The sequence below is a fragment of the Lycorma delicatula genome, chromosome 6 (assembly GCF_047948215.1).
Source record: "Lycorma delicatula isolate Av1 chromosome 6, ASM4794821v1, whole genome shotgun sequence".
Classification (NCBI taxonomy): domain Eukaryota; kingdom Metazoa; phylum Arthropoda; class Insecta; order Hemiptera; family Fulgoridae; genus Lycorma; species Lycorma delicatula.
This window is the reverse complement of record NC_134460.1, coordinates 102,810,352-102,822,862: the sequence shown is the minus strand read 5'-3', so window position 1 is coordinate 102,822,862 and position 12,511 is coordinate 102,810,352. Positions and strand designations below refer to the sequence as shown.

Sequence of the window (12,511 nt, the reverse complement as noted above, 5' to 3'; positions counted from 1 at the left end):
AACTCAGTATATTATCTTTATTACTCTATTCAAGGTTATTGTTATAATGAATCTGTTAGAGTATTGTAATAAATGCGCAACAAATATTATCAAACGGTTAAAACTCTTCTATAAAGCTGCAAAAAAGAAAGCTGTCTTTAGCTGCCTTTTAATAGAACGGTTTACATAATAATAATAATAATAATAATAATATAATATATATATATATATAACCCGGTAAGTGTGTAAACTGGTGCGTTCAGCCTCGCGGCCACACCTCCAGGTTAGAATAAAATTAGGGAGATTTTAATTATTTACATTATTTATTTATTTATTATATTTATTTATTATTTATATATATAATATTTAATAACGGTTTACATATTAATAATAGAAAATTATTTTCAAATTAAATACAAAAAAAAAAAGTAAGTAAATAGAAAATAAAAATATTTAGCCTAGAAATATATTTTTTTAAATGTTTTATTTATTATTTTTAAAATATAGGTCATATATAGACCTATATTTTAAAGAAAAATATAGGTCTATATATGACCTATTTTCACTTTTAAGAAAAAAAATTCATGTTTTTCGAAGGTTATGTTAATAAAATTTATGATAATGAATATGAATCATTTTCTGAACAGAACAACAGTTTTGAAAATAGCAAAAGTAAAATTAAAGCTCAAATAATGATTTTTTTTAAAAAATAAATAAATAAAATAATAATTCTAAACATCTTATTTTTAAAGAAAAAAATCAATCGGAAATGCAGAATCAATTTTCATGTTAAATATGAAACTATAAAATATTTATAAAAAAAGTCATGAAAAAAATGAAAGTAAACAATTGTTAAAGCAACATAACATTATAAAAATAACAATAGAAAGAATAATAAAAATAAAGTAACAAAAATAATTTTCTAAAAGGAAATATTTTTCTTGGATGTCATGGAAATCTGAGATCATCTATGTTTTATCTGGAGGGGATAGTAGTTAAAGTTAGTGTACAGTAATAAGATTGGTGGAAGGGTCAGAATATATTAACTTTACTGTTCATCTACCACAATGATATTTGTTTATAAACAACGCGTACTGAAGTTACTAGGGCACACATAAATTTACGTTCGACTTTTGGTTATAATTTATACCAAGATCAACTATCATTTAGGTATGTTGTATTTCATTTAATCCAAAGATTTTATTTTTCATTCATTTTAATTTTTTTGTTTCTAAATGTTGTTCTAAAAGGTAAATATTATTTTAATAATAATAATTCTTTTATATCTAATTAGTGAACATATAGATACTAGTATCTAGTGGTAAATCATTAGGATTTATTATAAAAATCAACTCTGTTAAATTTCGAGTATAAAATAGTCAATTGGGCTTGTAATCAAAGAAGATTAAAAATACAAATTTATTGAAAAAGTTAAAAAAAGTAGTTTTAGATGATTCCAAAATTCCCTACTCTATCAAATCCATTAAAAGCCAAAATGAAAGAAAATCATATATTTTACAATATAAAATGCTTTATTAATATTATTTTTATTATTATTTGTTTTATAATTCTTTCTTAGTATATACTAATTAATCAGCAAAAATGGATGGTGAAAAAATTAAAATACTGAAAAAGAAATACATTCTCTTTCAGTCACATTTAACTAATAATATTTAATTAATCTTCAATTACATTTAACTGAACGAGTATGTTGCTCTTTCTATTTTTTTCTGAACTTAAATAAAATTAAGTTAATTATTAATTAATGGAAATATCCATTTTGATCATCCCTGAATCCATTTTGACTAGTTTCGGTGTGACGTCTGTACGTACGTACGTATATATCTCGCATAACTCAAAAACGATTAGGAGTATAATGTTGAAACGTTGGATTTAGGACTGTTGTAACATCTAGTTGTGCATCTCCCTTTTTGATTGCAATCGACTGGACCAATAGTGTTCAAAAAAAGCTCAATATCCAAAAAAATTGGATTTTGGACTTTTTCTTAACTGCAGTAATAAGCCCTCATTGAGAGTTTTTCAACGATATTATCATAAGTGGTACTTATTTTCATTGGTTCCAGAGTTATAGCCAAATAAAATTTTAATTAATGAAATATTTGTACCTTACAAGGGAAATATAAATATTTGTGTCTTACATCGTTTCGAATACTTCATTTCCTTTTTTTTTAAATTTAAATATATTGATTTATTAATAATTATTAGTCTCCGATTGTAAAAAACTTTTACAATAAATAATAATAATTCAATAATTACAATTAAAAAAATCAGAAGTTATTAGTGAAATAAAATGTTATGTACTTCTAAAAATGTATATATGTAATTTAATAGGCGTACAAGGAAGTCATGTGGTGTCCACATTAGATTTTTTAATAATCGTTAATCGTTAGCGATGTAAACGTTTTCCAAGAAAACGTTATAATAGTAAATTAAATTATCTAAAAAAAAAGATTATTTTTTAATTCGTATTTAAATTTCTATACTTAGAAATCAGCGCCAAATTCAGAGCAATTACATTAACAACTTACAAATCATTCACTTACTTTTGATGATAAAATACAAGTTTATAGAAGAATAAATCGCATTACTAATAAGTAACGTTTTTAAAAAAGTAGGAAAGATTTTTTTTTTTTAAATTAAACTTTATTTTACATTTTTTAGTTTTATTTAAAACACAAAAAGTTATAAAAAAAAAAATGCTGTTCTTATGATTGCAAGAACGCAGGGGTGAGAATTCTGCGTCATAGTAATGATAAGAAAAGGTTACCAGAGAATCGATGTAGAGTGACTTTGCTGCCGACCATGAAGTACTCAAGGATGACGTAATACATATTATCTTTTGCACCAAGTTTTCCAACTAATTTTCGTGTGAAAATACTTTGTGAATATCACAAACTAATTTTCACAAACTATTTTTCGTGTGAATATCAGAATTACTTACACTTTATCATTAGGTTAAACAATAATCTAATACCAAGCAATGATTACGACAAAAAAAAAAATATTTTAAATCATTTATCCAGAAATGTAATTATTTACGGAGTTAGGAGGAGAAAATTCTTAATTCAAACTGTGTTTTTTATGTATGTTAAAAGCTTACTGTTTACAAAATAAACTGATTTCTATTATCCTTTTTTATTTTGGTTTCTCTGTGGTCTATATTAACTTTATTGTTCTCCTACCGCAATGATGTTTGTTTATAAACAACGCGTACTAAAGTACTCAGGACGCAAATACGGGTAAATATACATTCGACTTACAAAATATACATTCTTTTATAATTTTTACTAAGATCATATATAATTTAGGTATGTTGCATTTCATTTAATCTAAAAATGTTATTTTCTATTCATTTTTAATTTATCTGTTTTTAACTATTGCTCTAAAAAGTAAATATTATTTTAATAATATTAAAAAAAATAATAATAATAACATTTTTATATCTAATTAGTACACATTAGGATTTATAAAAAAATCAACCCTTTTAAATTTCGAGCATTTCGATTAGGTCGATTGGGCTTGTAATCAAAGAAGATCCTTAAAAGAGATTTTTTTAAAAATGAAAATAAATATTTAGATCGCTGGTTTAAAGAATTTATATTATTTTGTCGACAAAATAAAAATAAAAAAAACAATTGAAAAAATATTTCTCTTAAATTCTCCTTCTTTTTCTTTAATAAATTTTAAATAAAATTAATTGTGCTATAACGTAATAATAATTTTCATCATTATCAAAGTTGGAAAAAATTAAAAATTAAAGTTCTGTACAAATACTAGGGATTAAACAGTCAATATTTTATAAAAATTTATTTTATCCCAATTTAAATCCCGATTTGGTATGACATTTTTCGCACACTACAAAATTTCTCTCTCATATCGGTAACTGTAACTGGTTCTAATACCTGTATTTACTTGAGCACATAAATAACATAATAGCAAAATATACTTCATATTTTGTAAATATAAAAATAAAATTCTTTAATGAAAAATAATTAAAATAATGCCGTGTCTATCATGCGAAAGTAGTGTTTTTTGTTGTTGTTTTTTCATTCGGTTTAAACAGGCTTAAATATATATTAACCCTATACGTTTTTGTATTGCTCTTATCCTGAATTCGATGTACTAATAAGAAAATTTATAAGAAGACGGACGGTCTAGACGTATTCATTTTTCTGTATATACTTCTACGCTTAAACGTCAACTTTTAAATGACAATTTCAATTTTCATATGGGAAAAGGAACCGGCTTATATATCATAACAATTGATTGTATAGTTTAAATCTCTACAAAAGTTACAAAAAACAGTTTTTGAAAAGATGATTACATATATACTAATTTTTTTTTACACTTTATTTACGGCATAAGATGTGAACTTGGGCATAGGATTACGTTGTGAACACTTTCTAGCGTATGAAAAGAGATAAGACCGACCGGGATCTTCCCAACGAAAGGCTGAGACGTTATCGCTTCTTCGACCTCTTTACTGGAATAATACGTAAATATATATTTATATCGGTAAAAAGCAAATTTTTAGTACCAGCTGTCGAATTTTATTATAAAGTACAATAGGTACTGAAACGATAAAATTACCCTCGGATTGCCGGTATCTCCCTCTAATCGAAGCCAAAAAAGTTTAATGCGAACGTTTCTTAAGAGGGGAAGTCCAAGAGAATCTATTTTCTTGTCTACTTAAAAAAAGGAAATATTTAAAGGAAACGTAAATTTACATGTATCAGGTATACGTTCATTATTTTCAGCTTCGAATTAAACACGTTTCTACACGTATGCCATAAACATTCTAATTAGTCCTGTATTAACAAAAATTTTACATCGATTTCTATCTTTTCTAAATATTACATTAATACAGATATCATAAAAGTAAATAAAATATATTTGTGAAGAAAGAGAACAAAGAACGAACATAAATTCTATTAACGCGATTCTCTAAACCATTGATTATAAAACTGTTTCGCCCACCGCTCCACATTGAGAATCAAAAATTTTCTAGCGTTCCCCAAAATTTTTAAACTTACTATCTGTTAAAAATAATAATTGCAGTTACTGTTTTTTAACATGCGTTCTTAAAAACAGCATTTAAAAAACCTTTTAATTTCCATATTTATTTATATCAATACGTTGTTTATATCGGGAGATATGTAGCAATAAAGACAAAACTGGCCTTTTCAATTTAAACTGGAATATTTCAGTGCAGAAAAATTGTAGACACAAAAAAAAGAAATTAAAGGTAAAATTTTAAGCTTTTAAACGATTTTAATGCAGTATATTGAAAAAATTCGTTTCTTCATGCGCTCGATCAAACGCGAAAAAACCTTTCAAATTTTTAAAACTTTTCTTCTCATTGATTTTTTTTTTAATTTGATAGTTTAACCTGAAGTATACTGTCAAAAAGTAGAGTATTTAAGCTTTAATCTTTCTTTTTATTTGTCTCTCTAACCCTATTGGTTGCAAAGTTTTGTAGTTTGAATACAATCATTTTTTATCATAATATATAGGTTTCCTTTTAATTTTTTGTACTAGTGTAGTGGGTATTTAATTTTAGTTTTAAATATCAGAAAAAACTTTTGCGTTTTTTTAATCAGCCTTCCTAGACCGCCTGAACGCCTCCAATTTTCTGTGAGTCTTCTCCTCCCTCCCCTGAAGGCCTTCAGTGTCCACAAGGGGGCGTAATTGTCCATTTGAGAACGAATTCTCTAGATCCAGAATTACTGTAAGGGCTACACAAATACGAAACAAAATTTTTAGCCAAAAAGAAAGAAAAGAAAAACAAAAAAAAAATGGCTTTATATATTGTGAATATATACTCACTTTATTTCAAAGAAAATTATGACGAAAAATAGCAGGAAATTTTTAATAATTAAAAAATGTACATCATTCGATTTAAAACTTTAAAAAGAATTTAGCTATGAACCGATAGTACGACACCAAAGAATCATACTTTTCGGTATACGATACAACGATTTGCTTCTTTACTTCTGACAAACGACATATTTACTTATACAGGTAGCCTTTTAAAAGAAAATTCTTATCTTCCATTCTTGAAAAATAAATTAAAAATCTGCAATTATTAAAATTATGCTAAAAGTCTGTTCTTAGAGTTGTTACTTCATGAGTCCTCCAGTAAAATTAATATCCCTTGTTAAATTATCTATCTACAAAATATTATTGCAGACGACTTATACAGTAATTTCTATTACTAAATATCTAGATATATAGTCGAGGAAATAGATTTAACAATTCTATTATTCTATAATAATCAAAAAATGTTTTCTCTCTGTAAACACGCGCGCGCACACACATGCACACACACACACACACAAAAGAGAGAGAGAGAGAATAAGTAAATTTTGATACAGTAATGTTATTAATTCATTATGACTGCATTAACGTAATAGGATATAAAGCACACAAACTTTTTTTCATGATGATGAAAAAAAACATTAAAAACTGATTTAACATGAGGTTGTTGCTAAAGACATTGCAAAAATATAGTTAATTTTTAATTAACATACCGGAGTTTTCAAGAGCTTTAAAATCCTTCAATGTTAACATTGAAAATTACAACTATTCTTATGATCTTCATTGATTCTCTGAAAAATATTATTTTTATTTTCTTGTCGAAAAAGTAACAAAAAAAGCTTTATAATTATTATTTTAAAAACCAGTAAAAGTTGTATAACTTAAAATAAATTCAATCAGCGATAGTATTTTTGGCTATTTGTACAAAAAATTTTACAAAGCGAGTCAAACGAATGGAAACCCCACAACAACTTTAAAACCGTTCCAGGTAGAATACTGTAACTTTCAAGACAAGGTATCGGTCAACTACTTTTTGACAACGAATAGAATTTCAACTCCTTCTTGGGGGATGGCTCAGGGGTTGTAACTTAAATATTTTATATGGTAACACCCTTTGTGTGATACATCATTTTAAATGTCTCTTTAAGACAAGAAAAATGGTATAAAAAAAATTTGGTCTGTCACGGAATTTCAAAATCCCGTCACCATTTTGGCTACAAAATTTGGATTTTGACAAAAAATTATGTTCCTAATTTAAATATCTGTTATCGCAAATCAATAAATTTGATTAAATCGATATAATCGAATAAATTTATTTAAAAAAATATATATTTATTTATTAAGCATAACGTTTGCTTATTTACTTACATTTAATTTTTATAAATGTTCGAAACGTCCTCCATTTTTTGTTTGATAGTGTGCCAGTTAGTTGTAAAAGGATGATACTCAATTATTCAATGATTCCGTAGCGATATTTTGTGCCGATTGTCGAATTTTATTTTGTAAATCATCGATATTCTGGGGCTTATTATGATTAAAAGTACTTTTTAAGTGACCCACAGAAAGTAATATGATGGTGACAAGTCGGGTGATCTCGCTGGCCTTCTATTTAACCCTTTCGGCCAATCTATCTTCTATTAAAAAATACATTTAAAATTTCACGTACCTGAAGACCGAAATGATGCGTCACACCATCTTGTTAAAACCAAATGTTTTGGAAGTTGAGGCTAACATCGTTTGGAATGATATGGTCGAGAAGCAAAGCCTCATATTTCACTGCGTTTAAATTTCCGTCGATAAATATAAGCCATATCAATCATCTACCAACAATACCTGCCCGTACATTTACTTTGACTGGATATTGTGTTTGTGCTTCAAAATACCTGTGTTCACGAATATCAGTCCAGTATCGACAATTATGCCGATTTACATGGCTATTTAAAAAAAAAGTGTGGCCGTATTTACTAAAAACTATATTATTTAATAAATTAGGATTTACACAAATATTGTTCACTATAATTTCGCAGAACTGAAGCTTTCGACAGTAGTCATCTTCATTAAGTTCTTGCACTAGATAAATTTTGAAGGGTTAGAAATTTTCACTTTTTAATGTTCGAATCCCTAAATTTTGGCTAATTTTATATTCTCGTGCTGCTGTTCGAGTCGAGGAATGAGGATAATCAATAAATTCTTGATAAATTTTCTTTCTTAATAAATTCTTTCGCATAATCTCTAACGATTTGTTATTATTTGTTGCAGATGTAGGCTTCCTTGGATTTATCCTTATTATTAATACTCCCTGTTTCTTCAAACCGTTTGATGGTTTTTGACACAGAACCTTTTCAAATAGGATTAGGATTATTAAATGTTGCATTGAACAATTCACCTACTTCATTATAAGACCTAACTCTTATCACCAAAGCGCCTCACATTAAAAGTGTGACCTTCTCCTGTTCACTAAGTGACATGTCACTAAGTGACATGTTGATAACAATATTAATAGGTATCACAGAAAAAACTAATTCAGTAAAAAAATCAAAAAAAGACGTAAATAACAAAAGTGTCTAATAAATGTGGTAAAGGTAGGTAGACAAAATCAATCAGCCAACCGATTACAATAAATTCTCATAAGAAACTGAGTGAAGTAATGAAATACTACTTTAAATGGAATATTACACAACAATGAAGTAAGCTTCAGTTTTGTAACAATGGTAAGAAACCATCAATGATCAGATGATACGCATGATTAGGTGACAATGTTTTTATTTATTTATTTATTCATTAAATTGAAACAAAAACAATTTTTTTTTGTGTTAATAAATAAAAATGTTTATTTAAAAATTTTAATTTAACTTTTAAAATAAATTTTAGTTTAATTTCTTTTTATTTAATTTTATTATTTGAACTTACTAAATTTAGTAATTTTCAAAGTCCACACTTTATCCCGCCACCGTTTTGGGTACAGACGTCATACCAAGTTTTATTTATACCATTTTTCTTGTCTTAAAGAGACCTTTAAAATGATCTATCACGTAAAGGGTGTTACATTTAAAATATTTTGTTACAAACCATGGGCCATCCACCCAAGAAGGAGTTGAAAATTCAATTTCTCGTTAAAAGGTAAAGTAGTTGACCGATACATTATCCTGAAAGTTATAGTATTCTATCTGAAACCGTTTTAAACTTGTTGAGGAGTTTCCATACTTTTGACTAACTTTCTATAAACATTAAAAACAAATTATGTTCCACTTCTGAGTTAAAGGATACAAATTATTTTTATAAAAAAAAAAATTGATAATACCTCATAAATAAAAAAAAAACCACAAAAAACTGAATCGATAGTTTGAAATGGAAAAAGTTTTAGAAGTTATAACCCTTGTAATTTACACTTAATATTTATTCCTCTGTAATTATTTATAATTCCACATATAAAACCCTTATTCCAATGGTAAGAATTGTAAGCTTTTCTCACCCTGATAACGCTTCATATAGAAAAAAATCTGATGAGGACTTCACATGACTTCCTTGTACGCCATTAAATTACGCATACACATTCTTAAAAGTACATAAACTTTTATTTCATTAATATCGTTTGATTTTTGGATATATTTTTTATTGTTATTATTGAATTATTATTTATTGTAAAACAATATATTTAAATTTAAAAAAGGAAAAGAAGTCGAATTCTAACCGATGTACCTTCCCCTTGTAAGATCATAATATTTCATTAATTAAAATTTTATTTAGCTATAACTCTGGAACCAATGAAAATAAGTACCTGAGCTTTCAATGAGGGCTTATTACTACAGTTAAGAAAACGTTCAAAATCCATTTTTTTGATTTTGGGCTTTTTTAGTCAAGTCAATTGCAATTAAAAGGAGTTTTGCAGAACAAGATGTAACAACAGTCCTAAATCCATAATTTCAACATCCTGCGGCTAGTCGTTTTTGAGTTATGCGATATACGTACATACAGACGTCACGACGAAACTAGTCAAAATGGATTCAGGGATTGTAAAAATGCATATTTCCATTCGAATCTGAAAACCTAAATTTTTCGCAACCACAATAATTCCTTTACTTCATACAAGGAAGTAAAAAGAATAAAACAAAATTCAAGTCGATATGTTTGAACAGTCAAAAGCTAGAAACATTATTAAAATCAGTAAGATTGATTAATATTCAAAAATATTTTCAACTGTATTTCCGAATATAATATTTTAACTTCATAAGATACAATGAAATTCACGAGTAAAACTTTAATAATACAATATGCGTCGATGTATTGATTCTCCACTATTTCTACCAAATCCTTACGGAAATTTGAAAAAAAAAATTAACAGTCAATTTCTATACCAAATCTCATGATCGAAGGTTAACCTGTTCCTGAGATACCAAGCTACCTCCATACAAGGAAGAACAAAAACGATTTCATCTGGGTTGGATTAACTGACATAAATGTTGCAAACACAAGTTATAAATGACTATAAGGTTTGTCTGGATGATAAGTAAGCAAATCCTCCTCGCCTAAAGCGATTCATTTTGATGTTGATAACAAAGTTTTTGTCATTAGCCACATTTACTAACACAGATATATACACAAGGTAGCCTTACAAAGAACGAAAAAATGTTAAGACATGTTCTAAAAGAGAAAGTAAAGAAAAAAGTTCATATAAACTTATCCGGAAACGCTTTGTTTTCAAGTTATAGTTTATAAAACATTTTGTTCTGATTTCTTCTCCAAGCCATATTGAAATTATTGGAACTTTTTATTTATTTTTTTGTTAAAGAGGTGGAGAAACCCAATTTTTTCGGGCGCTAAGCAGTGTCGAGACAGGTTCCGCCAGTTATAACCAAGGGCGTATATTAAACTACCTGCGCACTACCGACTAAACCTTCACCCCTGGCTTCCCGCTTTTAGGTACCACTAATGAAGCATTTCATCAAGAAACGGGAATCGCTCACACACAGTCATAACAAACCGAAAGGATATCACACACCTCACAAACAAAACCACTGAAATCAACACATACAACATATTAAGGTTAAACATGATGGTTTTGACCTGAAAAATCGAATAAAAAAGCTACCAGAAGTGTATCTAGTAATTTTTGAGAAAATTACTAAAACACAAAAAATTGTTAATGCGAAACAGTTTTTTAGGTTTAACATACAATAACTTCGTTAAATTAAATTTTTTTAAAGCAAATAAAATTTCCAGAGAATTTAATTCTCAGAAAATCTATATAAGAAAGGTCAATTAAAATGAAGAAGAATTTAATAGATTTGATTTTCATTTAAACTAAAACAGAAAGAAAAATGGCTCTTGGTCTTTCATTCGGAAAGTTCCGAGTTCGAATTCCAGTAAGATAATTTCATACGGCATGCGTTTTCCGTACACTATAAATACTATATATTTTCTTCGCAGTGAAAGATATTAAGTTTTGACCTTATATGATGTGAACTAATAATCATGATAAAAAAAATGCTACAAGTTCAAGAAAAATTCATTCGTTATCTTTTTACTTCCTTGTACGAAGTAAAGGAGTATTGTGATCGCGAAAAATTTCGGTTTTCAGATTTCAACGGAAATAGCCATTTCGACCATCCTTGACCATCCATTTTCACTAGTTTCGACGTGACGTCTGTACTACGTACGTACGTATATATCTCGCATATTTAAAAAACAATTAGCCGTAGGATGTTGAAATTTAGGATTTAGAACTGTTATAACATCTAGTTGTACATCTCCCTTTTTGATTTCAATCGACTGCACCAAAAGTGCCCCAAAAAAGCTCAAAATCCAAAAAAATTGGATTTTGGACGTTTTCTTAACTGCATTAATAAGCCCTCATTGAGAGCTTTTCAACTATATATCATAAATGGTACTTATTTTCATTGGTTCCAGAGTTATAACCAAATAAAAATTTTAATTAATGAAATATTTGTATCTTACAAGGGGAAGGCACATCGGTACGAATCAGACTTCATCTCCTTTTTTTTAACTTCCTTTTTTTTAATATTAATAATTATTAACCTCTGATTGTTAAAAAAATTACAATAAATAATAATTCAATAATAACAATAAAAAAAATAAAAATATCAGAAGTTATTAATAAAATAAAATTTTAAGTACTTTTTCTTTAGAAAACAAAAATGTGTAAGTAATTTAATATGGTATCCACAACAGATTTTTTGCGAGTATAAACCTCAACCCTTATTTAAAGTATAGAGTTGCATTTAAAAGACTAAAGCAAATTTTTACAATTATAATTAATTTTTTCTTTTCTTAAAAAAAAAAAATAAATAAACAAAATAACTAATTTTTTATATACAAACAAAATTCCATTCTAGGATTCTGTAGTATACCGTTACACGGATTTGGATTTTAGTAGGACGAGTCACTGACACTCGTTCTATTTAACTAGTAACGTTTTTTTATTTCTTCTTCAACAGGTTTTTTTTAATTTGATACGCCTCGAAAGCAAGTAAAAATTTATCATGAAGGACTACTACATTAAAAAGATCATTGAATTAAAATAATAAAAAAAAAAAATTTTAAAGATTCAAATATTAAAAAAATGAGCATTCAAATACCTAAATGATAAAAAACAATTTCATAATTTTCATTTAGATTTTCAGCTAGTTATAAAAAAAAAATAAATAATATAATTTAATAAATATGTATTTTTTTA

The 12,511-nt window shown here is 27.0% G+C and overlaps 1 protein-coding gene across 4 annotated transcripts in view; it reads left to right on the top strand.

Annotated features, from left to right (window-relative positions):
• The first annotated feature begins 991 nt into the window (after positions 1-991).
• Positions 992-12,511, top strand: part of jhamt (juvenile hormone acid methyltransferase) — a 31,338-nt gene continuing 19,818 nt past the window's right edge. Inside the window, exon 1 of one of the 4 annotated variants that reach the window (XM_075368228.1) lies at positions 992-1,149. The gene's annotated coding sequence lies outside the window, so the exon portion shown is untranslated. Of the gene's footprint in view, positions 1,230-4,474; positions 4,496-8,507; positions 8,529-12,511 lie in introns of those variants that run through there. The other 3 variants (XM_075368229.1, XM_075368230.1, XM_075368231.1) reach the window with 3 other exon arrangements.